This window comes from Diospyros lotus, chromosome 6 (assembly GCF_014633365.1).
Source record: "Diospyros lotus cultivar Yz01 chromosome 6, ASM1463336v1, whole genome shotgun sequence".
Classification (NCBI taxonomy): domain Eukaryota; kingdom Viridiplantae; phylum Streptophyta; class Magnoliopsida; order Ericales; family Ebenaceae; genus Diospyros; species Diospyros lotus.
The window spans coordinates 46360913-46385967 of record NC_068343.1 but is presented as its reverse complement, the minus strand read 5'-3'; the positions used below and the strand labels follow the sequence as shown (position 1 = coordinate 46385967).

Sequence of the window (25055 nt, the reverse complement as noted above, 5' to 3'; positions counted from 1 at the left end):
GCGAAAACTCGATGAAGCCTTCATTCTCCTTCGTTTCTCAACCGATTTCACTCCTTTTTGTAAAATCTTCTCCTCAATTTCAAGATCTTGTCTCTCTCCTTTAATCCTCTCAAACCCACTAAAGCTTCCCTCAATTTCTTTTGCTCCTTTGTTTCAACCTTGTAATGCCTCGCTCCCACTTACGGGTGTTACTCATGAACAATTACCTAAATTGTCCACTTGCCCAGCCTGTGGTGAAGGGTGGACCATGTTCAGGAGAAACGCCCTAAGTGGGAACTAGGCTTGTCCTTTCCTTCTCTCAACCCCAGGATTCACTAGCAGATTTGGGCTTCAACCACACCACATTTGGTTAAATAAAACTCATGAAGATGCTCAACCGCTATTTTCTTATTTATATTTAATTCTTTTTCCATCCAAGAATTTTATCAGGCACCATAAAATCACCATTTAAATTAATCCATTAATTGATTACCAATTTAGGAGGAAAAACTCATAATTTTCAATTGTCCAAAATTTCGGCATTATTCTCCAAAATGCCTGAAAAATCCCTTTATTTTGAAATTTTCTCTAGGGCCCAAAATCCATTTAGAAATGCCCCTAATTCCCCAACTTTTCAGAAATTTAAAAAAAATTTGGCCGGCGAGGCCCACGGCGCGCCCCGGGGCCCGTGCGGGGCCCCGCTGGGTACTGGCCGCGCATGCTGCGCGCCCGGCCGCATGCCAGCCTACACTCATGGCAGCGCCCGCTCGCGCGTGCCCACTTGCGCGTGCGGCCGCCCTGTGGCCCTGCTACTGCTGCTGGCTGCCCCCTACTGTTCCTTCACTTCTTTTTCTTTTTTTTTTTCTTGGGCCTTTAAAACCCAGCTTTTTCCAGATTTCACACCCCAAATAAATGTATTAAAAATCTCCACATTTCACCTCCCAAAGCCTCATTTCCACAAAAATCATTTGATTTAATCACTTTACTGCTTCCCATAACACACCAAAAATAAGGTTTTCACCAAAACTTAGGCTTCAACATGCCATAAGCCGACATCTCATTTTAAAATAAAATCAAATGCTACAAAAGGAAATACACCCATGGTTTAGGCTTTTCAAGCCATTACCAACCAACTAAATTTACATCTCATAAATTAAACACATAAGCTTCCATAAGCCATAATATACACTTGAATCTTCTTTCCATGCTTCCACATGTCATTCCACCATTGCCTTTACTTTTCCATGCTTTCACAACCTCTTCTTGAATCTTTAAATCTTTATTTCAAGAGAGCTTCCATCTTCATTTTCTCCCATCTTGAATCCCTTACTTCTTCTTCTTCACTTTTCTTCCATGACAGACTTCCTTATCTCTTTTTCTTTCTTTCTTTCTTTCTTCATTTCTTTCTCCAAATGGCCAAAGGGAACCAAGACCTCCTCACTTGCCATTATATACTAGTTTTCCATATTTCAAAAATAAATCCTAGCCATTGGATTTATTTGGTGAGAATAAATCCTCACCCTCCAAACTAACACAATCCATGGCATTAAGTCTTGCTTAAAATCTACCATTGGATCTTTTCTCACTTTACAAGACAAAATCTTAGCCATCCAAAGGAAGCACAATCCATGTGCTTTGCTAGGTTTTAATCCTAGCCTTTGATTTAATTTGGAGATTAAATCTCCACCTTCCAATCATCTCTCTTTAAAATCTCCCCACCCATTTGGCAATCCATGCCAACTTCTAAGATTTAATGGTGGCCCTTTGATCACTTTCCAAATCCAAGAATTAATCTCATCCCTTGAATTTTTATTTCTTTCCCATTTAAATTAATGGGACTGTTTTCATATCCATCACATTTGAGAGACATAAATATTTTCTTATGTATTTAAATAAATCTCATATTTTCCAAGGCATTAATGGTGACCATTTACCATTTTCTTTTGGATTTTCTTTAATCCATATAATCATGCCTCTCATTAAATGCTTGAAAGACCAATTAATATTTCTTTTGCATTTAATTAAATCACCCCATTTATACTTGAACCACAAAATGCCAAGTGTCACAACAATACACTAACATTGGCTTCCAAATTTTAATCTCATCCCTCCATGTGGCATTACCACATTAATTCACCAATTTAGGGAAAACATAATTATTTTCTCAAATAATAGAACATCCACCATTTTCCCAATATTCCATAATTAAATTCCTTTATGGAATTAAATTCCAAAATTCCTAAAATACCCTTTGTGAATTTATTAATCCCATATATCTCCACATAAATACCAAATTGGGATTTTATTCACTTACACACCTAATTCCACATAGGAATTATTTTTAATTTATCAAAATACCCTTTATTGGATTTCTCTATCCAAATTACCAAAATACCCTTCTCATGGGCACTCTCAATCTCAAGGATCCATCACCTTCTCAAGTGTATTTTTGGAAGTTTTCTTACTTCCTTTCCTATTCTCTTAACACCGGTTACACCGGGTGTTACAAACCTCCCAGGCCTTCTATTTATAGAACTTCTTGGCCAATCCCAAGTTGTCAGCTATTCCTTAGTGTTCGTATCTTGTAATTACCTTCCATTGTGGCCAATCACTTTGTGCCACTTGTCCCAAGTTAGATTGAATTTAAATTTGAAATTCATAATTATATTAAAATGTAATTTGGAATCCAAAGCTACATTGGAATTTGATTTGAAATCCAAAAATATATAAACTATATTGAAAAGTAGGCTCACATTAACAACTTTTGTGTTATTGGTCTTCAACCCGAACTTTTCAAATATTACACTTTCACATAGCCAGAATGTTTAGAAATTACACTTTTTGTCCTTGTGATCTTCTATAATATTCCCTATTCTCAAGCATATAAGCTCATAAAAATCTCACGTGTTACATTCTACCTCCCTTAAAAAAAAAATTATCCTCTAAATTAGCTTACTCCTCGTCCTCAAAAAGTTGGGGATATTTGGATTGCATCTTGTCCTCACATTCCTAGGTTGCTTTTTCATCTGAATGATGCTGCCATAATACCTTAACTAATGGTATTTCCTTATTGCGAAGTTTCCTTACCTCCCAAGTTATTATGCGTATTGGTGCCTCTTCATATTTTAGATCCTGTTGGATATCCAATGGTTGATGTTTTATTATGTGGGTTGGGTCAGGGACATATTTTCTGAGCATCGATATGTGGAAAACATCATGTACTATTAAAAGTTCTAGTGGTAAGTGTAACGACCCATTAGAAGGGTTACATTTTATTAAGAATTGTTAAAGGCATTTTAAATTAATGTTTAAAGGATTTTTGCTAATTAAATATTTAATGTGACAATTTAGAGAATTTTTAAATGAGAAGAATAGATTTTAAAGGCATTTAAATTATGTGGGAATTAAATGCAAGGGCATGAAAGTAATTATAGAGTTTTAATAATAATTTTCTATTATTATTAATTAAGTGATATTATGTATTTGAGGAGAATCCATGCATGAGAGGGTTTTGGATTGTTAAGTCTCCGAGTTTCAGTAGGAGATTGAGATGGGTTCTAGGGTTGGTTCTTTGTGTATATATATATAAATCATTAGCCATATTTTCTTCACGCCACGTAGCAAGAGCATAGAGCAAGAGAGGTAGCAGTGTCTTTGCATAGGAGGCTCTCGTGAGATCATTGAGTCGATCAAGGAGACCCTAAGGCAAGCTTCTTCCTTATAATCCCTTCTATTATAGGTTCATATCAGTTTCGATTTCAGATTATTTAAGAACTCTTGTTTGAGTTTTTAGTTTATAACGGTTAGCATATACGTCATATATATATATGCGTATAACAGAGAGTGCATGAATAAGATATGCATGATTTCTTTATAGCGATTCTTCCCAATATAATCATTGAATCATCCATGATTTTGTTTCTTATTGATTATGATTTGTTTTCCCAAGGTTTCTTCTGAATGGTGTAGATTTGTTAAGTTTTGATTCAAGAACAGAGTCTCTGTGTTCGTGCGTTCTGGAAAAAATAGTTGCAAATATCTGGATGAGGCCTCTCATATCTGGATGGCTTGTCAAAAGTTGTGAGTAGCATCCGAATAGGTTTGAGCATATCTGGATGTCTTGTTTAACTTTTGTGAGTAACATTCGGATGGCCTTCATGCATATCTGGATGGCCTTTGCTTGATATCCGGATGCCTCTAGTGTTTTGTTGAGAGTGATATCCAGATACCTTGTGCTGTATTCGAATGTGTATTATTATTGAGAGTGATATTCGAATACATTGAGTTGTATCTGGATGCGTCCAGCCATTGTTGTGTGTGATATCCGGATGTCTCCCTCATGCATCCAGATGAGTCAAGTTGATATCCGGATGTCTCCCTCATGCATCCAGATGAGTCAAGTTGATATCCGGATGTCTCCCTTATGCATCCAGATGAGTCAAGTTGATATCCGGATGACTTGTTTTGTATCTGGATACCTCTCTCAAGTTTCAAAACTTCATATCCGAGGAGGCTCCTATAGCATCCGAATGCTTTTGTGAGATATCCAAATGACCTGAATCATATCCGGATGTCCTATGTTATATCCAAATACATCTCAGCATATCCGAATAGCTCATGTTATGAAGTGCCAGTGCATCCGAATGACCTGTTTCATATCCGAATAGCTTCTCTCATATCCGGATGTCCTTCCTAACATCAAGATGGTGTTTCCTAGAATTTTAATTATGCTTCCAGAGAGTCCCAATTCAAGTTTTAATTAAATTAAAGTATTCAATATTTCTAAACATTAAATTCTCATGCCAAGTATGATAAATCTAACATGCTCATACCATAATACATAATTCATACAATCTCTGTATTCTAATGTATTGAAGATCAGACGACATGTTTAGTATTTATTATGACATGATAAACATTATTTTGTGAGATTATGTGCATCCATCTTAGTATGACCATTGAGCATGACTTTATATGGAGCACTTCATATCGTTTGCTAGCATGTGTATGGACATTAGATTCAGTATGCGCGCCAGGTGACTTGTTCGCGGGGATTACACCAGTTTTAGTTCAGTTTATGTGTTGCTCGCCTGATGAAGACCAGGAGATTAGGGGCATATTGCCCACTTATAGAGCTTAATTGTATGCATATTTTTATTTACTTTTCATCTTAACATTGTGCTATTTTTTCTATATAAAATATGTGTTTATATGGACTTTACATTATTTTAATCTCTTTTTGTAGGAACTCAGCAAAGAATATTATTTTGAAGATTCGAGCGTAAAAAGAAAAGAAAAGAATATATTATAAAGTTAATTTTAAAAATAATATTTTAATATAAATAAAAATAAAAATAAATAAATATTTTATATAATTATTATTATTATATAATTAAAATTAATATAATTAATAGTATATTAAATATTATATTTTATATTATAGTTTATTATATATTATATTACGTATATATACTATATATTATTTTATAAAGTGGCGTGAACATGAGGATTAGGGTGCCATATGCATCTTATATATATATAATAATGGAGGTGAAGGAATGGGGAGAGTAGCGGCCATGCATCACAGATATATATATATATATATAATAAGATAAGATAATTAACAAAGGCTAGGCGGCGGAAGCAAAGGAGGTGCACGTAGCAGGAAGCACGAAAAGAATTGGACAGAGAGGGAAGAAGCGCACGCAACGCAGCTAAGGGCACACGAGCTAGTAGCAAATCCAACACCTAGATCTGGAACAAATTTGGGCTAGGGAACTTCTTTCTTCTTCCTTTTTATTTAATTAATTCTCTTATGCTCCCACTGTTATTTTGGGTTTTCATTAATTCCATTAAGAACTAATTTTATTTAACTAGGGTTTGAGATGAAACTTATTATGAATTCTTGATTTTTATTAATTGGGTTTCTTTCTGTGATTTCAATTATTTATTACTTGTTCTTAATGCGATTAAGTGATTTAACCATCATTTAATTGATTTTGTAGTATGATTTGAGACCGAGAGGTGATTTTCATAACAGGCTGAAGTAATAAATTTCATAAGATAAATAGTTGATAAAGGATTTGATACTTGAATCTTACGAGGGATAATAAATTGGAACTTAACAATTAATTTCAATTTGTTATAACTATTGGGAAATATGTTGATTGTTAATAAATTGAGATTTAATTAGGTTAGTAAATCTTGAGAAAGAAGCTAACCAATTTAGATATTCACCCAATTGAATTGATAGAAATGCAATTGATTGAAAATTAAGACGGATTAATAAGTGGATTCGAAACACCCTAGTTGCGTCCATTTTATCCAAGTTAAGTTGTTCTTAAATTTGCGTTTAATTTTAATTCTCACTAGTTTAATTTATTCAAACTCATCTTCTTTTTATAGTTTAAATAATATTAAAGTTAATCCAATTTTGGTACTTAATCTAATCCTTGTGGGATCAACACTCTACTAATTCATTATATTACTTGCACGATTCGTTCACTTGCGAATTAGCCTAACAAGTTTTTGGCGTCGTTGCCGGGGATTGGTATTAATATCAATACTAATTAACTTGAATATTAGTTTAGACATTAATTGCTTTTAGTTGTTTGTCTTCATCTTTGTGTTCTCTTTTACTGCACTTTTATTTGCATTTTTGAGTGTTTAAAAAAATAATAATAATAAAATAAAATAATTAAAAAAATCAAGTTTTTAACCATTGTGATATTCTATTTCTTCTTTGTAGGACACATTGGTGTATGGTACGTTCTGATAAGACTGAAGTTCCTCTCGATTTAGAAATCGAACGTACAACAAAGAAGTTAAGGAAAATCAAAAGAGAGAAAGGAAAAGCAAGTTCATCTCAACGAAACATGGGAGACGAAATTGTGGAGCAAAGGAATGGGAAAGCTAGAGCTTTAAGGGATTATGCTATGCCTTCTATTCAAGAAACACCCTCTAGCATCACTAGACCAACCATAGGGGCAAATAATTTTGAGATTAAGCTAGCTATTATTCAAATGATTCAAACCTCTGTTCAGTTTAGCGAGTTACTGAATGATAACCCCAATGCTCACATGGCTATTTTTTTGGAGATTTGTGATACTTTTAAGCAAAATGGTGTCTCTAATGATGCAGTTAGACTTGTTAGGCCGGGAAATGATATGGCACACACCAAGAGGGGGGTGAATTGGTTATTTTAAAAATAGATAGAACTTGAAATCCTTTTAATGGAAAATAAGAATTCAATGCAAGTGAGGAATGGATAGGTGCTTGACAATAAAGAGAATTTAAAGAACATAAGTACACAATAATACCAAGATTTATAGTGGTTTGGCTTAACCAAACCTAGTTCACTACCTTAGTTTCTCACTAAGGATTTTTCAATCAATCCACTAAAAAACCTCCTATTTAACCAAGTAGGACCTCTAGTCCAAGATTAGGAATTACAACCTCTTGCTTATACAAGCAAGCCCTCTAGCACAACAAGCTAGGAAAATAAGAGTGATACAAATGTAAACGAGATGCTAAAAGTTGACACTCTTAGTTACAAGTTTTCTCACAATGAAAACAAGGCTTGAATGAATTAATATAAGTTAAAATCAAAGCCTTGAAAAGAGACAAAAATGAAGCACAATCACTGTAAATACAAACGAGAGTAACAGTAAGCTCAAATTATTTCATTCCCATCCATTAGCCTTCTCAAGTTCATCCATGTCTTGTATTTATAAGCATCCTAAGAGATTTAAGAGAAATAAGAGAAAACTAGTCATTTGTGACTGTTGTGATTTGAAAAACTAGTTGTTTGAGGCTTTCTGTGAACAAATCTGTCGACATATGAGATGGGTTAGTCAAAAATTGCTAATTAAAATAAAGACATAGTTAACAGATATAAGGATATAGTCAACAAATTTATTCTGTTAGTCGACAAAGTGGAAAGCTTAGTCTGAAGGATCATGAACGAGGATCAAAAGCATGCAACGGAAGCGTTTTAAAATAAAAACGATCCTCGTATTGGTTAGAGTCTAGGAGACTTACTTTTACGGCGGATTACCGGACGGAATGGAGCGATGGGAGCTTCTTCGCGTGGAGGAGACGACGGCTGTCCTGCTAGCCTTCGGCTCCGTCGCATCAGAACTCAAACGCCCCCTTTCGATCTTCCGGAGTATGACTCGAACTCGTGGCCTCTCTTCGGTGAAGAAGAATGAAAAACGACTTGGATGAAAAAAAAAAACAACTAAAGAGAGATTTATATAGGGAGAACCCTAGGGTTAAAACCCTAGTGGGCCAAACCCTAATGGGCCAAGATCTTTTAATTAATTTTCTAATTGGGTTAGCCCAATTAATTAATTAAAACCCTAATGAACTATTATTTTATTTTAGCCCAATGGACCATTCTAAATAAAATAATTCTCTCTTAATGTAATTCATCCAACAAGCCAAATGTATTAAAAATACATGAGTTACATCGAGCTACCCCGGGGACCAAAAGACAAATTATTCACGGCTACTAAAATGACCAAAATATCCCTGCTACCTAGTAGCTATATTTTGTCATTCTAAGTGTTCCAACTATCACCATATGGTAACACTGACCCCACGAATAATTTTGCATATGCCATGTCTTTGACCTACTAGTGTAATGACGAAAATACCCCTCTGCGTAACACCCATCATTTAGAAAGGAATAATGTACTAACACCTTTCTAAATGACTTCTACCATCCTTAGATCACTAGTCCAATAATTCGTGGCTACTCGAATGTACTTGCTTATCATTGGGAGCTACCCAGAAGCACACACTCATAAGTCACGTTCCCAGGGCCCTGGATTATTCGATTATTCTTGGACAATCACAAGGGGGTGAATCACAGAAACTATCTTGTATTAGTCTGTCTTAGCTAATTAGAAACCATACTCCCAACTCAAAAGGATATTGATCTTTGATAGACCTCACCTACAATGAATCTAAGAATATAGCTCTAGGTTCACTAGACCACCAACTAATACTCAAGTATTAGAGTACTCGTCCACGTAGTAGCAGTGATAGACTAGCTCCATGATAATTAGTACTTTGTCATTAGCTTCTATCACAGGTCCACTCTACGCATTCCAAATGCGCTTGTACAATTAGAGTAAACGGACTGTTTACTGGCTAAGGCAAGCCATCCTCCATTAGGATCTTTTGCACAATGATCTTATCATGATAGAATGCCCAGTTCTATCAAAAGATCAAGAGTAATATTTTCTTGCTTATTAAGTACCCATGATTCATGTCTAACTGTGAAGAACGACCCATCACATGAATCACTTACTTAATAGCATGGACACCTTTCCAACAATTAAATGCAAATAATGTATGTGCCATAAACTGAATAAATGAAACATCATTACCATAAATTAAACAAAACGTGTCTTTAGGGCATACATTTCCAACATAGTCGACAGATTGAGGCCAATATAAATACATATACACTGTTAGTCGACAGAAGCAAGAGCTTAGTCAACAGAATGAAGGTATTAGTCGACAGATGCAATGACTTAGTCGATAGAATAAGCATTTAGTCGACAAATGAAGAAAATTAGTTGACAGAAGCATAGAGATAGTCGACAGATACAATGACTCTAGTCGATAGATGAAGAGAAATTTCAATCCAACATATTTACATTATATCTGTCCTCATTTTCTTTAATTTATATTTTACCTTCCATTTAATTTAATACATAAATGTAAATAAGAAAGTACCTCCTATTTGGATTCAATAAAAATATCCAAGAATTAAAATCCATAACTATAAGAAAATAGAATTTTGGTTTTAGCACAAATTAGGGATTTAGCAATTTTACCACTCCCAAAATACATACCTTCTATTTATTGAAAAATTCATTAAAAATCATTTTAACAACAATGAATACTATCTATCAAAATACCGGGAGATGATTTTTCAAAATGAAAACATTTTCATATATGTCTCCTTATAATGTACTAATTTTCTAGACTTAGAGAAATAACATTTCTTGAGCTTAACAACATAATCTTTTGCCTTTGAAACATTTTGCATAGATCATTTGGTTTTCAGAAAGAACTTGAAATTGATTTTTGTTTCCAAATCATATGCTTTGATTTAGAGAATAAAACCATTTGATATTTTTCATCATCAAAACTAAACACAAGAGTAAAATATCAAGACTTAGGCTATTTCCTTTTCATTAAGAGATAAAGCTAAGTGTTGGTTGAACTCTTTGCCTGCAGGGTCCATTACAACATGGGATGTTTTGGCACAGAAATTTCTCAATAAATCCTTTCCACCTACGAAAACTACAAAGATGTAACGCCTCCTCCTCCTTAAAGTAATATGGTAGGTTTACACCTAGTTGTCCAAGAGGCGTTAGGAAACCCTAGCAGCGAAAACAACGGATCGAACCTGCTAAAATATTTGTAGGGTTCCCATGCAAGCTAAATATGCACAAATCTTCCAATAAAATAACATGTAAGTCCACCATAACAAAAAGAGGTACAAATCTCCAAATAGTTACAGCACTTCCGAATAGAATTACATAAAACGATAAAATAATGCTTAAACGTCCACTGATTCTTTCCCGTGTGCCTCGCTTGCTTCCTTAGTCCCTGGCACACCAAACATACCTGGAACGCGGAACGTTCCAGGGGCATCAACCCAAGTCAGATTACAAGAATCCAAGTGAGATGTTCTCAAGAAATGAATAGCTCATGTATGAAAATGCAAGTATGCAAGAAATAAAACCCCCTTTGTGGAAGCTATGCCAGGATGTTGCAATCACCCCTGCGCATGCCATGCTCACCTCAAACACGCATATGTGACTCTGCGAGTCACTCATAGCGGCCACTAGCTTGCCACAACAACCACATGCCATGAAGTGATGAAATAAGTGAAATTTCATGCCAAACAAAGGAAGTAAGTGATCATGTCCACATATAACACAAATGAATCAAATGATGATCAATATGATTCGCAAAAGATGTAGAGAACCACTCACACTTGCTGTATTTCTTGTTGAACCACTGATTTTACGAAATTTTACCCTTTTAAGCTGCAGTTCATACAGTACGGGTCACCAAACTAAAATATTTTTACATAGGATTGTAGGAAATCATTTAAGGAGAATATCATAAAATTTCAGTGCAAAAGGCCTAGCCATGCGCCCTCATGCGCCCCAAGAAGGGTGGCCACGCGCCCCCACGCGCAGCTGTGGCAGGCGCGTGTATCTCACACGCCGAGCCCCTGGTTCTCATGGAATCTGTTTTTGATGTTTAAAACGGCCATAACTCCTTCATTTTAACTCCGATTTGACTTCCGTTTGAACCTACAGACTCCCCTTTTAGTGTACTACAATCCTACAGAAAGAAAAGTGGCTTACCTCTTTGGTTTCTTCTCCGTTTTTGGTGTTTTCTAAAGCTGGTCTTCCTGTTTTGGCTTCTTTTGTTTCCTTTCTTTGGATTCTTCTCTCCCTTTCTTTTCTCTTCTACTTTTCCTCTACGTGGTCCACTTCTCCACCTCTTTTATAGCCCTTTTTATCTCCAAGCTCAAGGTGGCACTTATCCCTTTTAGATTTGTTATTTTCTTCCCTAGCCATAATTGTTATCTTTGAAAACTTATCATTTGATTCTATCTTCTCTTGGAAGCTTTTACTCTTCCAATCTAATTCCTCCATTTGCCCTTTTCATGACTTTCTAAACAACCCATCTTATCTTTATCTTTTAGAGGGCCAATAGGATTCTTCCAAATCTACTTACTTTGAATTTAGGGATATGAGTAATTATGGTTATTTTATCTTTAAGACTTTTGAGTTAAATCCTCCAATACAATTTCACCAAATCAAGGCTTCTCAAACAAGCCTTTATCATGACAATTTTTTGGAGAAGTTATCCTTTATTTTACATTTAAGTCCTTAAAGCCATTTTCACTTGCATGCAAATCCAAAACTTCCATTAGATCACACTTTATTACATCATCCATCCTTTACATTATATCCAACCTCTACATTAGATTTTTGGGGTATTACAAAAGATGAGAAATGATATAACCAATTTCATGCAGGCAGACATGGAGAATTTATATGAAGCATTGGAGTGATTTAAAGAGTTGTTAAGAAGATGTCCTTATCATGGGCTTCCAAAGTGGTTAGTGGTTCAAACATTTTATAATGGTTTAAATCATAACAGCAAGATTACTATTGATGTAGCTGCAGGAGGAGCTTTAATGGGAAAATAGACCGATGAAGCTTATGACCTTCTTGAAGAGATGGCCAACAACAGCTATTAATGGTCATTTGAAAGATCTATGTCAAGAAGAATAGCTAGAGTACATGAGATTGATGCGATGACAACATTAAATGCAAAGGTAGATAATCTTTGTAAGAAAATTGACTCTAATATTAACTCTATTCATTCTTGTGTGCAGGTATGTGAGATTTGTGCAAGTCCTTATATTACCAGTGAGTGTTAAGCTGGGATATCTTTCGTACCTCAACTTTTCATGGTCCAATAATCCATGGCTAAGATGACTTCAGATTATATGTCCAAGACAAACACTATGTTTCAAAATCAACAAGCTGCCATCAGAAATCTAGAAATGCAAATTGGCTAAATAGCCAATATGGTGAACAATAGAGCTCAAGGAATGCTGCCAAGCACAACAAAAAATAATCCAAAAGAGTAGTGGAAAGTAATAAAATTAAGGAGTGGAAAGCAAGTGGGGTAAGATGAAGAAAAAGAAGTTGAACCAAAAGAAGCTAAACGGAATTTTTCAGAAATAGTTGATTGGGCCATTAGCAATCGCGATGCAATCGAAATGCGACCGAATTAGAAAAGTTAACATTTGAAGATCAGCGATTGATTTAAACTATAAAATGGATGTCGAAGTGGAAAACAGTGCAGGATGAAAATAAGGGAAAGAAGAGAAAGATGCAAGGCAGGTTGAAAATATGAAGAAATATGTTCCCTTCCCTCAGAGATTGCAAAAGCAAAATAAAGATAAGAATTTTCTCAAATTTCTTGATGTGTTTAAAAAATTACATATTAACATTCATTTTGCAGATGCATTAGCTGAAATACCAAGTTATGCAAAGTTCTTGAAGGAAATTCTATCAAAGAAAAGGTGACTAGATGAGAATGAAACAGTGATGCTTATAGAGGAGTGCAACATCATTATCCAAAACAAGATGCCTTAGAAATTGAAAGATCAAGGGAGTTTTACTATACCATGCATTATTGGAAATTGTGAATTTAATAAAGCTATTTGTGATCTAGGTGCTAGCATAAATTTGATGCCATATTCTTTGTTTAAAAGGCTAGGCCTTGGTGAAATTAAGCATACTTCTATTTCCTTGCAACTTGTTGACAGGTATACTAAACATCCCATAAGAATGATAGAAGATGTCCTTGTTAAAGTTGCTAAATTTATTTTTCCTCTGGATTTTATTGTGCTTGAAATGGAAGAGGATAGGGAAATACCATTGATTTTAGGAAGACCATTCCTTGCAACAGGTAGAGCGTTAATTGATTTTGAACAAGGTAGGTTAACTTTGAGAATAAGGTCTGTAAAGGTGAATTTTAATGTTTTTCAGGATTCTAAAGGATTGAATGACGATGACTCTTGTTTAAGAATTGATGTTCTTGATCACTTTGTGGATGAATATGTTGATAGTTTGCATGAGCCATTAGATGAAGAACTACTGACTATTGAAAGTAGTGATATGTAGGAATTGGAACATGCACAAAACACTATTATAAAACCCAATGGAACTGATCGATTCAGCAAAGATGAAAAGAAGGCTTTTGAGCAACTAAGGAAATAATCTCGACCTTCTATTGAGGTACCTCCTAAGCTTGAATTAAAACCATTACCATCACATTTGAGGTATGTATTCCTAGGAAAATCTTCTATTCTTCTTGTTATTATTTCTGCACATTTGACAAAAGAAGAGGAAGAAGAACTTTTGAATGTATTAAGAAGACATATTAGAGCTTTAGGTTGGTCTATTGTGGATATCAAAGGTATTAGTCATTTGTTTTGCATGCATAAGATCTTAATGGAAGATAGTTTTAAGCCATCTATTGAACATCAAAGAAGATTAAATCCAAACATGTAAGAAATTGTTAGGGCTGAAATTATTAAATGGCTTGATGCTGCAATTATCTATCATATTTCTGATAGTAGTTGGGTGAGTCCGATTCAAGTTGTACCGAAGAAGGGAGGTATGACTGTGGTTAAAAATGAAAACAATGAATTAATTCCTACTAGGACAGTCATAGGGTGGCGTGTTTGCATTGATTATAGAAAGTTAAATAACGCCACTAGAAAAGATCACTTTCCTCTACCTTTTATTGATAAAATGCTTGAAAGACTTGCTCGAAATAAATTTTATTGCTTCTTAGATGGATATTCTAGTTATACACAAATTCCTATTGCACCTAAAGACCAAGAAAAGTCTACTTTTACATGTCCATATAGCATTTTTTCTTTTAGGAGAATGTAGTTTGGTTTGTGTAATGCACCTGTTACTTTTTAGCAGTGTATGAATGGCAATTTTCCATGATATGATTGGAAATTTTATTGAAGTCTTTATGGATGATTTTGCAATCTTTGATGTTTCTTTTGATAATTGTTTGTGTAACGCCCCACTTTTCCAAGTACACAACAACATGGAATATAAGCAGACATCACTTACGGGCATTATGGAAACCCTTTCCAACGGAAGCGTTGGATCGAACCTGAAAGCTTAACCAAAGCTAAATAAAAGGGGTTTCCACTAGATTTTCCTTTATATGTACAGGAAATGCATACAGCCTTCAATACTCCATAAAACACAACACAACACATCATAGCAGGTACAATTGTGGAATACCTACACACACCCTTTACAACCTTGAGCATCCTAGCTGCTATTCACAATACATCACTGTTGTACAATTACACGGGTACATAATAAAACCAAAATCCCAAAGTTAGGGAAGCTCCACCTCCTTGCCCACACTTTGATCCGGAACCTGAAACACTTGATACATTTGATATACCTAGAATGTGGAATGTTCCAGGGGCATCAACCCAAGTTAGATATACATCTAAGTGAGTGAATCAGAAAAGGAAAGTACATGCGTGAAAATGCAATAATGCCATTATGAAATCCACCCCTATGGTAGCAATGACAGGGTGTTGCAATCACCCCCGCGGTCATCATAGTCACTCCTTGGCTCACCGCAAGAGCACGAGATATTCCATAATGGCCCAACAACTAGCCACAGTCACCAACATGAGCATCATATATGACAAAGCAGAAGGAATATGCATAAACAAGGGAAAATATGACATGTAAGCCAAAAAGGCATGATATGCAAGCCAACATCCACACACAAGTGAAGCAAAAAATGCTCAAAGTGTCACAAACATGCAGGAATCACTCACCTTGATTGTTTTCTCTTTGATAGCACTGTTTACAGCATGATTTTGAGTACTAGGGGTTGTTTCCGCAGAAATCACTCGTTCAAGTGAACCAAACCTCAAATACTCTTATATGGGGTTGAAGATAATTAAAATAGAAGAAGAATGGTGAAAAATTCAAGTTAAATGGATGTGGAACGTGCCCTTACGTGCCGCAGGAAGGTGGCTCAGTTTTTCAGGCTTTTCTCCTTCATTTTAACTCCGATTTAACCCCTGTTTGTTCCTACACCTCCCTCTTTCTTCCCTCTATAGGATTATAAAATAAAACGGAACTTACCTCGCGTATTCCAGCGACTTGGGCCCAGATTCCGACGACGCACATATTTCCTGATGAAACTCGTATCCCCTTTGTTTTTTGAGCAAAGTTTTCCTCCTTCTTTGGAAAAGTTTCCTCTCTCAAAATCTCCTTCTTTTTCTCTCGTTTTATGCCTCAAAATCATTCCCCCAAAGCCTTGTATTAATAGGCAATTTCAACGAATCAAATCGCACCACGTGTCGCATTGGATAAGAACTCATCATGAGATTTTCCCATATTAAGCCACGTATTCATGGGGATTTGTGCATTCACATGGAGATTTGTGTTCCATCATTACACCCCTCATTATTACACTCCCAAGATTAAGCCACGTATACATAGAGATTAGAGATTTGAGTGTTCACACTATGCTCATCATTACACCCATAATGATTACAAATCATTACACCCCTAATCATTATAAGATTTCAACCAATCCAATTGTGACACCTAGGGGGACACTTGGCCATCCATGATTGGCCCATGGTTGATATTTTGATGAGATATTTTTTAAGGTTTCAAGAAACGACGCTTTGGCCCGAACTTTTCACATAACTGCACTTAGACCCTTACAACTTGGTCCTCGAGCCATTTTTAATTGCACTTTTTGGTCCCCGAAAAATGAATAAATTACACTTAGCACCCCAAGATTTTAGGTAAATTACACTTTTACCCGAACTTCAATATTTACGATTTTGCCATTGGTTCAGAAACTGAACCTTTATCTCAAGGCTTCTATAATCCTTTGAAATGACCTATTTCCTCAAGTATTAGAACCTAATAACCTTAGATATCATCTCATATTTGAGTTTAAAAATTTGGGGTATTACAGTTTGACTAATCTTTCTCGACTTTTGCAGCGATGTGAAGATACTAATTTAGTGTTAAATTGGGAAAAGTGTCATTTTATGGTGCAGGAAGGAATTGTGTTGGGTCATAAGGTTTCCGAAAGAGGAATTGAGGTGGATAGAGCGAAAGTTGAAGCAATGGAAAAATTACCACCTCCGACCACAGTTAAAGGAGTGAGAAGTTTCTTGGGGCATGCAAGGTTCTACAGAAGATTTATAAGAGATTTCTCTAAAATCACTAAGCCTATTTGTAATTTGTTGATTAAAGATATACCATTTGAATTTACTAATGAGTTCTTATTTGCTTTTAATAGCATAAAGGAAGAATTGACTTCAACACCTATCATGACTTCACCTGATTGGACTCTTCCTTTTAAATTGATGTGTGATGCTAATGACCATGTAGTTGGAGCCGTATTGGGGCAAAGAAAAGACAAGAAATTGCATGTCATATATTATGCCACCACTAAAAATGAGTTGTTAGCTATTGTTTTCACTTTTGATAAATTTAGATCATATCTTATAAGAGCTAAAACAATAGCATACACTGATCATTCTACAATTAAATATTTGTTAGCAAAGAAAGATGCTGAACCAAGGTTAATTAGATGGATTTTATTATTGCAGGAATTTGACTTGGAAATTAAAGATAAAAAGGGAGCTAAAATTTTGGTAGCTGACCATTTGTCAAGACTTGAAAGGGAGAACGCTTGTAAGAACCCCCACCCGGATATCCTAATCACCTAGACTACCAGAATGGGAGCGCCTACGGAAGGAGAAAGAATGAAACACAAGACAGGAACTACCCTGGCATGCATACACAAGAATTAAAATAACGGAAGCTAAGCTATACACATGCATGCACTACGGGTACTCTGCTAACACATCGATCACATGATAAATAAATGAATACAGACTCCTGTGCCGACATACATGAGACACGAGGAATGACCTGGCACAGTAAAAGATAATTGATTAAATCCCTCTCAAACATCATAGTTAACTAGGGTTGACGGGGGACTGGCGAGGACTAACGGAACTGCGTGTACACCATACCGACTCTGCCGCTAAATGATGACTCCCTTGCCTTTGACCCACGCTGCCACTACTTGGAATGATGGAAAGCAAAGTGAGTCGAGAGAGTTAGCAAACATAAAGAAATGAAGGTTGTAGGTTGAACATATCTAATAAACTCACCCCAGAACACCAACCCCCAAGCACACACAAGCCATGAGACGCCCAGCACAGTATACAAGCGTAAATAAAAGCACGTATTAGTCCTTGGGGCCCACACAAGACACACGACACTCAAGTCTCATACTAACCTGCCGCTGCACTGAAAGGTAACATATACCTCCAATAAAACTGTGCGCGCCATCCCAGGTCAATGCTTCTGTCACCCGAGTGCTCGCGTCAGTCCTCCCGACACCCGAGCTATAGTATAGCCGAGCCGTAGGCTCCCTCGGAACGATCCCCCCGTTTGAGACCAATGAACTATTCGGTAACCATACAATGCACATAAGAATGCAATGTCGTAGTAAGAATCAACATGATACACTAGCGCCCATACATCCAAGCATCAGTCCATGCTCTGCCCAAATAGTAAACCACATGCGATGCATATGCCCGTGCCATATGCAATCTAACCATGCTAGAATGTCCGTGCCCAAGCATACTCAATAAATGAATACCCCAACATGCATCCCGTACCCATGTGCATATCAAACCATGAACGATAATACAATATAACGAATCATGCAGTAAATCACATAATGACAGAGCTAGTAAGCAGTGTTCGATACCGATCAACAGTCAGTGACTAGGAGTGTCCGCCCGACGGTCTACTCCAGGGTCATACAATAGTTTACTCCAACGTCACCAAATAGCCGACCCCTACCTCACTGCTCGATAGCTTTAGCTGACCCACACCCGAGAAATCCATAAATAAACCTATACCTTTAAGAACCTAATCCCCAAGTTGGGTTCGGCATTATTCTGAAAGGAATGGAGATGGTACAAACCCCCGTAGGCTTTCAACAAATAAAATTTTAGAAGTCCCTGATTTAATTTAAATTATACCAAATGAATAATAACTCAATAAGTAATGTTAGGTGCCGATTTAGAGTAAGGGAGGGGGTAAAATACAAGAAACAACGGGGACTTACATGAAGGTTGTAGGGTTTACAAAGGGGGTTTAGAGCCTGCCATTACACGATTGTTTCTTACCTTTCTTGCACTCCCGCTGCGAAGTAAAATGTTTCCTAGCAATTAATAAAATCATACTTTACATTAAGTAAATCTAACCGTGTAATATAAATAATTTAGCCGTATAAAATTCTTAAACATATAACGCTTCTAATAATTTTTACCGACGTACCTGGTTACTTTTCATGCTAAGACAATCCCAAAATCCCATCATTTTTCTCATATTTTCTTCCTTTTTTCTTTTTTCTTTCTTTTTCTTCTCGTTTTCTTCTTCTTCTTCCCCGTGCCTTCTTCCCTGTGCGCGCACCAATGACCACCCGCTGCTGGCTAGCTCCACTAGCCACCGCTTCCTGCCGGTGACACCATCGGCTACCCCCAATCATCGCGCCACCACCAGCTAGTGCCTCCGCCACGAGCACCACCACTCACGCCTAGCACAACCACCTGCGTGCAACCAGCCACCAGTACCTAACGCTGGTCACGACAGCTTCCTACACCGTTGTTGGAGCTTCTTCAGGCCGCCGGAACCGCCGCTCCACGTCGCTGCAAGGCCGCCATCGTTGGTTGTCTCCCATGCGACCTGTTGCCCTGCTCTGCATCGGCCATGGCTACTCGCGACTGCACCAGCACGCTGCCAATGCCACCTCACGCTGCACCTAGCTGCCTCTGACCAGCCCTCAGCTACCAACACTCTCCCGATCTCCTTCTCTCCCTCCCTTCATCAGTTGGTCGAGCTCTCTCACTCTCCCAATCTCTCGGCTCCCTACTCTTTCCCTCTCTCTCTCCTCTATTTTAACTTTAGAGAAAAGGCCACTGTACAATACTTAGCCTCTAAGCACACATACACAGCCACTCATTTATAAACATATTAATTAATTGAATTTAATTTAATTTAATTTGATTTACTCTTTTATTATTATTATTATTACTATTATTTTGTTACCTTAAATCCTCAAATACTCAATACGAACCTCAAATACCAAAATTTGATAATTATTATCGTCTCCAAAATTTCAAGATATTATAGTTCTCTCCTCCTTAATAGAATTTCATCCTCAAAATTCTCACCTGGCTAGATAGATAACTAAGGAGGAAGTTGCCTCATAACTTCCTTTAGTTCCCAAGTAACCTCTTTAGGGGTAGGTTGCATCCTCTTGCATGACAAGAGGCTAATACTTGGTAACATGACCAGTACCTGCTACATACTTACGAAGCATAGGAGCATGGAAATGATACTACATACTCAATTAAGAATTCAATAGCAATATCCTTTAGTCTAACTTTTTCCAACTAATTCTTAAACAGGTACACAACATTTTCTCGGTAGTACTTTCTCCCACAATTTGCCACATACGCTCGAGGCCTCGTTAATAAATATGGGTAGTCATTTAATCAGGACTATCAAGGAATAAACGTTCTCCACTCAATACATCTCGAGATCTAAAATGTCACCAGATCTCCCCCTTAAAGGAATCGACTTACCCAATTGTTGGTTCCTACTATAACTTATTCGGTGACCACTAACCCTTAGTCTTGTCTTGCTGCTGATCTTAACTCCAAATAGCTAGTTGACCATACCTCCTCTTGATCGCTACTGGTGTTATCTTCTCTATAGCCTGCTCGACTGAAAGCACTTCGCCATATCAGTAACTGCTCTAATCCCCAAGGCATCTCATAGGTCTCATAGCCTGCTCCAAGTTCACAATTCCGTAATGGTCATTCAGTTAATTCCCATCACATATCTCTCTTGGGGTCATACTTATCATAAATACATTTGGTTCAGTGCTCTATCTATTAAGCTCCATCTAGAACTTGGGACTTCGTATTGGTGTTTCGATTTATCCATTCAGATTCGATTAAACTCAAGGTTGATGCCCTAAACCTCCAAGGAATGCAAACCCTATAGAACCTCAATTTGCCTTCACACCCTATCACATTACGTATCTCCCGTCCGAATATGTACAGACAGTTTAACTGTCAACTACACACAAGCTACCACATTACCCAACCTTCAGTTTTCCGTCTCAGTACGCCATGTACAGATCTCGGTACCTACGTATTTGCCATTTACCATCGGACTTCTATAGCACATTCCCACCTTGTGGGACCTTTCCATACCACTCCTGGAAAAATTCAATCATGGACCTCCAGCTCATATTCTACCACGACCTCATCTCTCATGAAATTGACGCAAGCCTTTTGTAGGGCGTTAGCAATGCCTGGCGAGACCAAGGGAGCTCCAAACCTCTATCTCTATCGTCGGTCCCGACCAATCCATAAATACTGCGAAGGCATCGGTCAACCCAAATGGCATAGCCACGAACTTATAGCGGCCATACGAGTACGATAAACAATCATTAGAAAACACCTCGAAGTTAACCCGATAAATCATCTGTTTGGGAGGAAGGAAATTTATGCCCCAAGGCTACCCGGTTCAATTGCAGGGTCAATCCCTTACTAGGGAAACCTCCCTGGTAAATCTTTAAGAAAATCAAGAGTATCCCTCGCTCATTCATACTCGGGGGAGGAATCCAGCTATACACGTCCTTATCATGAGCAACGTGTGCCCTAAATGGAGCTTTAAAAGTTCTCTTAATCACTTCCCTTAGACAAGGTACATGTTATCTCTAATCTGCATCACTAATAGATAATGGTTTGGGACCCAACAAGTCCACCACAAGTCAGGTGTCTGGTCCACCCGATTTTAGCGAAAATGGTCCGCAACCAAATGTCCATCGCAGGCCAAACCTATGACTTTCTAGGTTCATACTATTCATCATATCAGGTCACTAGGATACTTTGCTAATAGCAATAACTACTTGATTCCTAAGGATCCGAAGGCTCATAAGTTTACTAAATACATCTCATTACATAATACCTTCAAAATTGTTTCTCACACAATTCCCATCCTTACAAAACTCGTAATTTACAACCATACATTTACATTACAGCCCCCTAATAATCATACTATCTAAAACTCCCCTCATCACCCCTGGCAACCGAGGTAGCTTCCTCTGCCAGGTAAGCTAAGTCCTCATTGCTAGCTACGTTGGACCTGGGTTCAACAAGTCCCTCTAGTGGCTATGACGGTTCCCTCACGGTGGCTTGGACTAACTGGGTGTCAGGTAGTGCTCCAATCTTGGGCATGTCCTAAACCAGCCCTTGGTAGGGCTCCCAAATGGCAGCTTGTTGCCTCACAGCCCTGGAAAAAGTATCATAATGGGAATGAAGGCTCACATCATTCATCATTACTTCAGTTTGTCGCCTCCACACATCATTCATATGCTCACAGGCGAACAAGACTTGTCTCTTTGACAATCCGCAAAAGGTCTTGTGGATCGTCTCTTGAAACAACTCGTCAAGCCAATACATATAACTCTCTAGGTATTCCTCTTCGTCTTGCTCGCCTCCCCATCCAAAAGCGAACTCCTGTTCCCACTGACACCATAAATGATCCAATGCTAGGAGGTCATCCAAATTGGGTAAGGGTACACCAGGATATAGTCCTCTGGGTTCCATTGGGAATACTCAAAATCTGCATATAGCACCAAATATCAGGAAAATATATTAAGGCTAAACCAACCTCTTACCCAAACACCTAGGGGCAAGCACAAGTCCTAAATAAATCCCTTTCATACGACATCACAGTCCCATCCTAACGTGCACTTATCACCCTTGCACGAATATAAATTAGGACATGATCTCTCACACGAATCAGCAAAACTCAACTTGGCGTAGCCTGACCCTATTCGATTCTCCTAGACCTCCCCAACTCTACCCGACAACCTTGGTGTATAGGAATTCATCCCCCAAAACTGACTCAAACTATACTCTGACACCAACTGTAACGCTCCGCTCCCACCTACCGGTGTTACTCACGAATAGCCGACTTACTATTCACACGCTAGGGCAAAGATGAAGAGAGGGCTACGTTTCAACGGGAAACGACCTAGGTGGGAACTAGGCTTTGCCCTCTCTTCGCTCCGCTCGAGGGTCCGAGAATTATCAAACGACCTATTAAAACCCGAAACCTCGCAATCGTCACCCCTTCTCGAGCTCTTTCATGAAGGGCTAAGGGTGACCTACCAGGATCGAAAGAAAATAAGCTAACTCTCTAGCTTAAAATAATTTATGGCATAACGCCTTAATTATGAGAAAATGAATTTTTCCTATCTTTGCCTTAACCATTAACCCATTTATCTCACTTCCAATTCCTTTGGAAAATATTTGGATTAATATTTCTTTGGAAAAATTTAAATAAATTTTCCTCATTAAATCTCCATTGATTTTCCCTTTAATTATTTCAAAATTTCCATAATTTTCCAACCATTAGGAAATTAATTTTTGAAATACAAACCTCAAGACATCCTCATCCAATTTCAAAATTTAAGGAAAATACTCCATTATTAAATTTCCCAAATATATAAATTTTTCCCACAATTGCCTCAAATTATATTAATTTAAAAATTAATTTTTGGAGGCTAAATACTTATTTATTTATTTATTTATATTTAACTTATTTCAGAATTTTATAAAATATTAGAAATAATTAGATAAACCAAAAACAATAAAAAAAAATAGAACTTCAAACAGCAGCCGCAGGGGGGGCGAGCTAAAGGATCATAAACGAGGAAACATAGCATGCAACGGAAGCGGTTTAAAATCAAAACAGTTCCTCGTATTGATTAGAATCTAAGAGACGTACTTTTGCGGCGGATTACCGGACGGAACGGAGCGATGGGAGCCGGATGCGCAGGAGCTTCTTCGCGTGGTGGAGACGACGGCTGTCCTGCTATCCTTTGGCTCCTTCGCATCAGAACTTCAAAGCTCTCTTTCGGTCTTCCGAAGTATGACTCAAACTCGTGGCCTCTCTTTCGGTGAAGAAGAGTAAAAGAAGCTTGGATCAAAAAACAATCAAAGAGAGATATATATAGGGAGAACCCTAGGGTTAAAACCCTAGTGGGTCAAACCCTAATGGGCCAAGTCCATTTAATTAATTTGCTAATTGGGTTAGCCCAATTAATTAATTAAACTAATGAATTATTATTTTATTCTAGCCCAATTAATTATGGACCATCCTGAATAAAATAATTCTCTCTCAATGTAATTCATCCAACAAGCCAAATGTATTAAAAATACATGAGTTACATCGAGCTACCCCGGGGACCAAAAGACAAATTATTCACGGCTACTAAAATGACCAAAATATCCCTGCTACCTAGTAGCTATATTTTGTCATTCTAAGTGTTCCAACTATCACCATATGGTAACACTGACCCCACGAATAATTTTGCATATGCCATGTCTTTGACCTACTAGTGTAATGACGAAAATACCCCTCTGCGTTACACCCATCATTTAGAAAGGAATAATGTACTAACACCTCTCTAAATGATTTCTACCATCCTTAGATCACTAGTCCAATAATCCGTGACTACTCGAATGTACTTGCTTATCACTGGGAGCTACCCAGAAGCACACACTCATAAGTCACGTTCCCAGGGCCCTGGATTATTTGATTATTCTTGGACAATCACAAGGGGGTGAATCACAGAAACTATCTTGTATTAGTCTGTCTTAGCTAACTAGAAACCATACTCCAAACTCAAAAGGTTGTTGATCTTTGATAGACCTCACCTACAGTGAATCTAAGAATACAGCTCTAGGTTCACTAGACCACCAACTAATACTCAAGTATTAGAGTACTCGTCCACGTAGTAGCAGTGATAGACTAGCTCCATGATAATTAGTACTTTGTCATTAGCTTCTATCACAGGTCCACTCTACGCATTCCGAATGCGCTTGTACAATTAGAGTAAACGGACTGTTTACTGGCTAAGGCAAGCCATCCTCCATTAGGATCTATTGCACAATGATCTTATCATGATAGAATGCCCAGTTCTATCAAAAGATCAAAAGTAATATTTTCTTGCTTATTAAGTACCCATGATTCATGCCTAACTGTGAAGAACGACCCATCACATGAATCACTTACTTAATAGCATGGACACTTTTCCAACAATTAAATGCAAACAATATATGTGCCATAAACTGAATAAAAGAAACATCATTACCATAAATTAAACAAAACGTGTCTTTAGGGCATACATTTCCAACACGAGCAGCAGCAGCCGCGTACCCCCAGCGCGCGCAGGCCGTGCAGGACCCGCGCGCGCGCAGGCCGCGTGCGCGCTGGCCGGCCGCGCACGCACGCTGCGCGCGGCCGCGCCAGCCTCGCCCAGGCACG

The 25055-nt window shown here is 37.6% G+C and overlaps 1 non-coding gene and 1 pseudogene across 1 annotated transcript; one reads left to right on the top strand and one right to left on the bottom strand.

Moving 5' to 3' along the window:
- The window catches only part of LOC127804581 (uncharacterized), a 116858-nt pseudogene that overhangs the window by 56161 nt on the left and 35642 nt on the right, over positions 1–25055 (top strand).
- LOC127805381 (small nucleolar RNA R71) lies at positions 12026–12132 on the bottom strand. The gene has a single exon (XR_008024115.1). It is a non-coding gene; the product is annotated as a small nucleolar RNA R71 (small nucleolar RNA).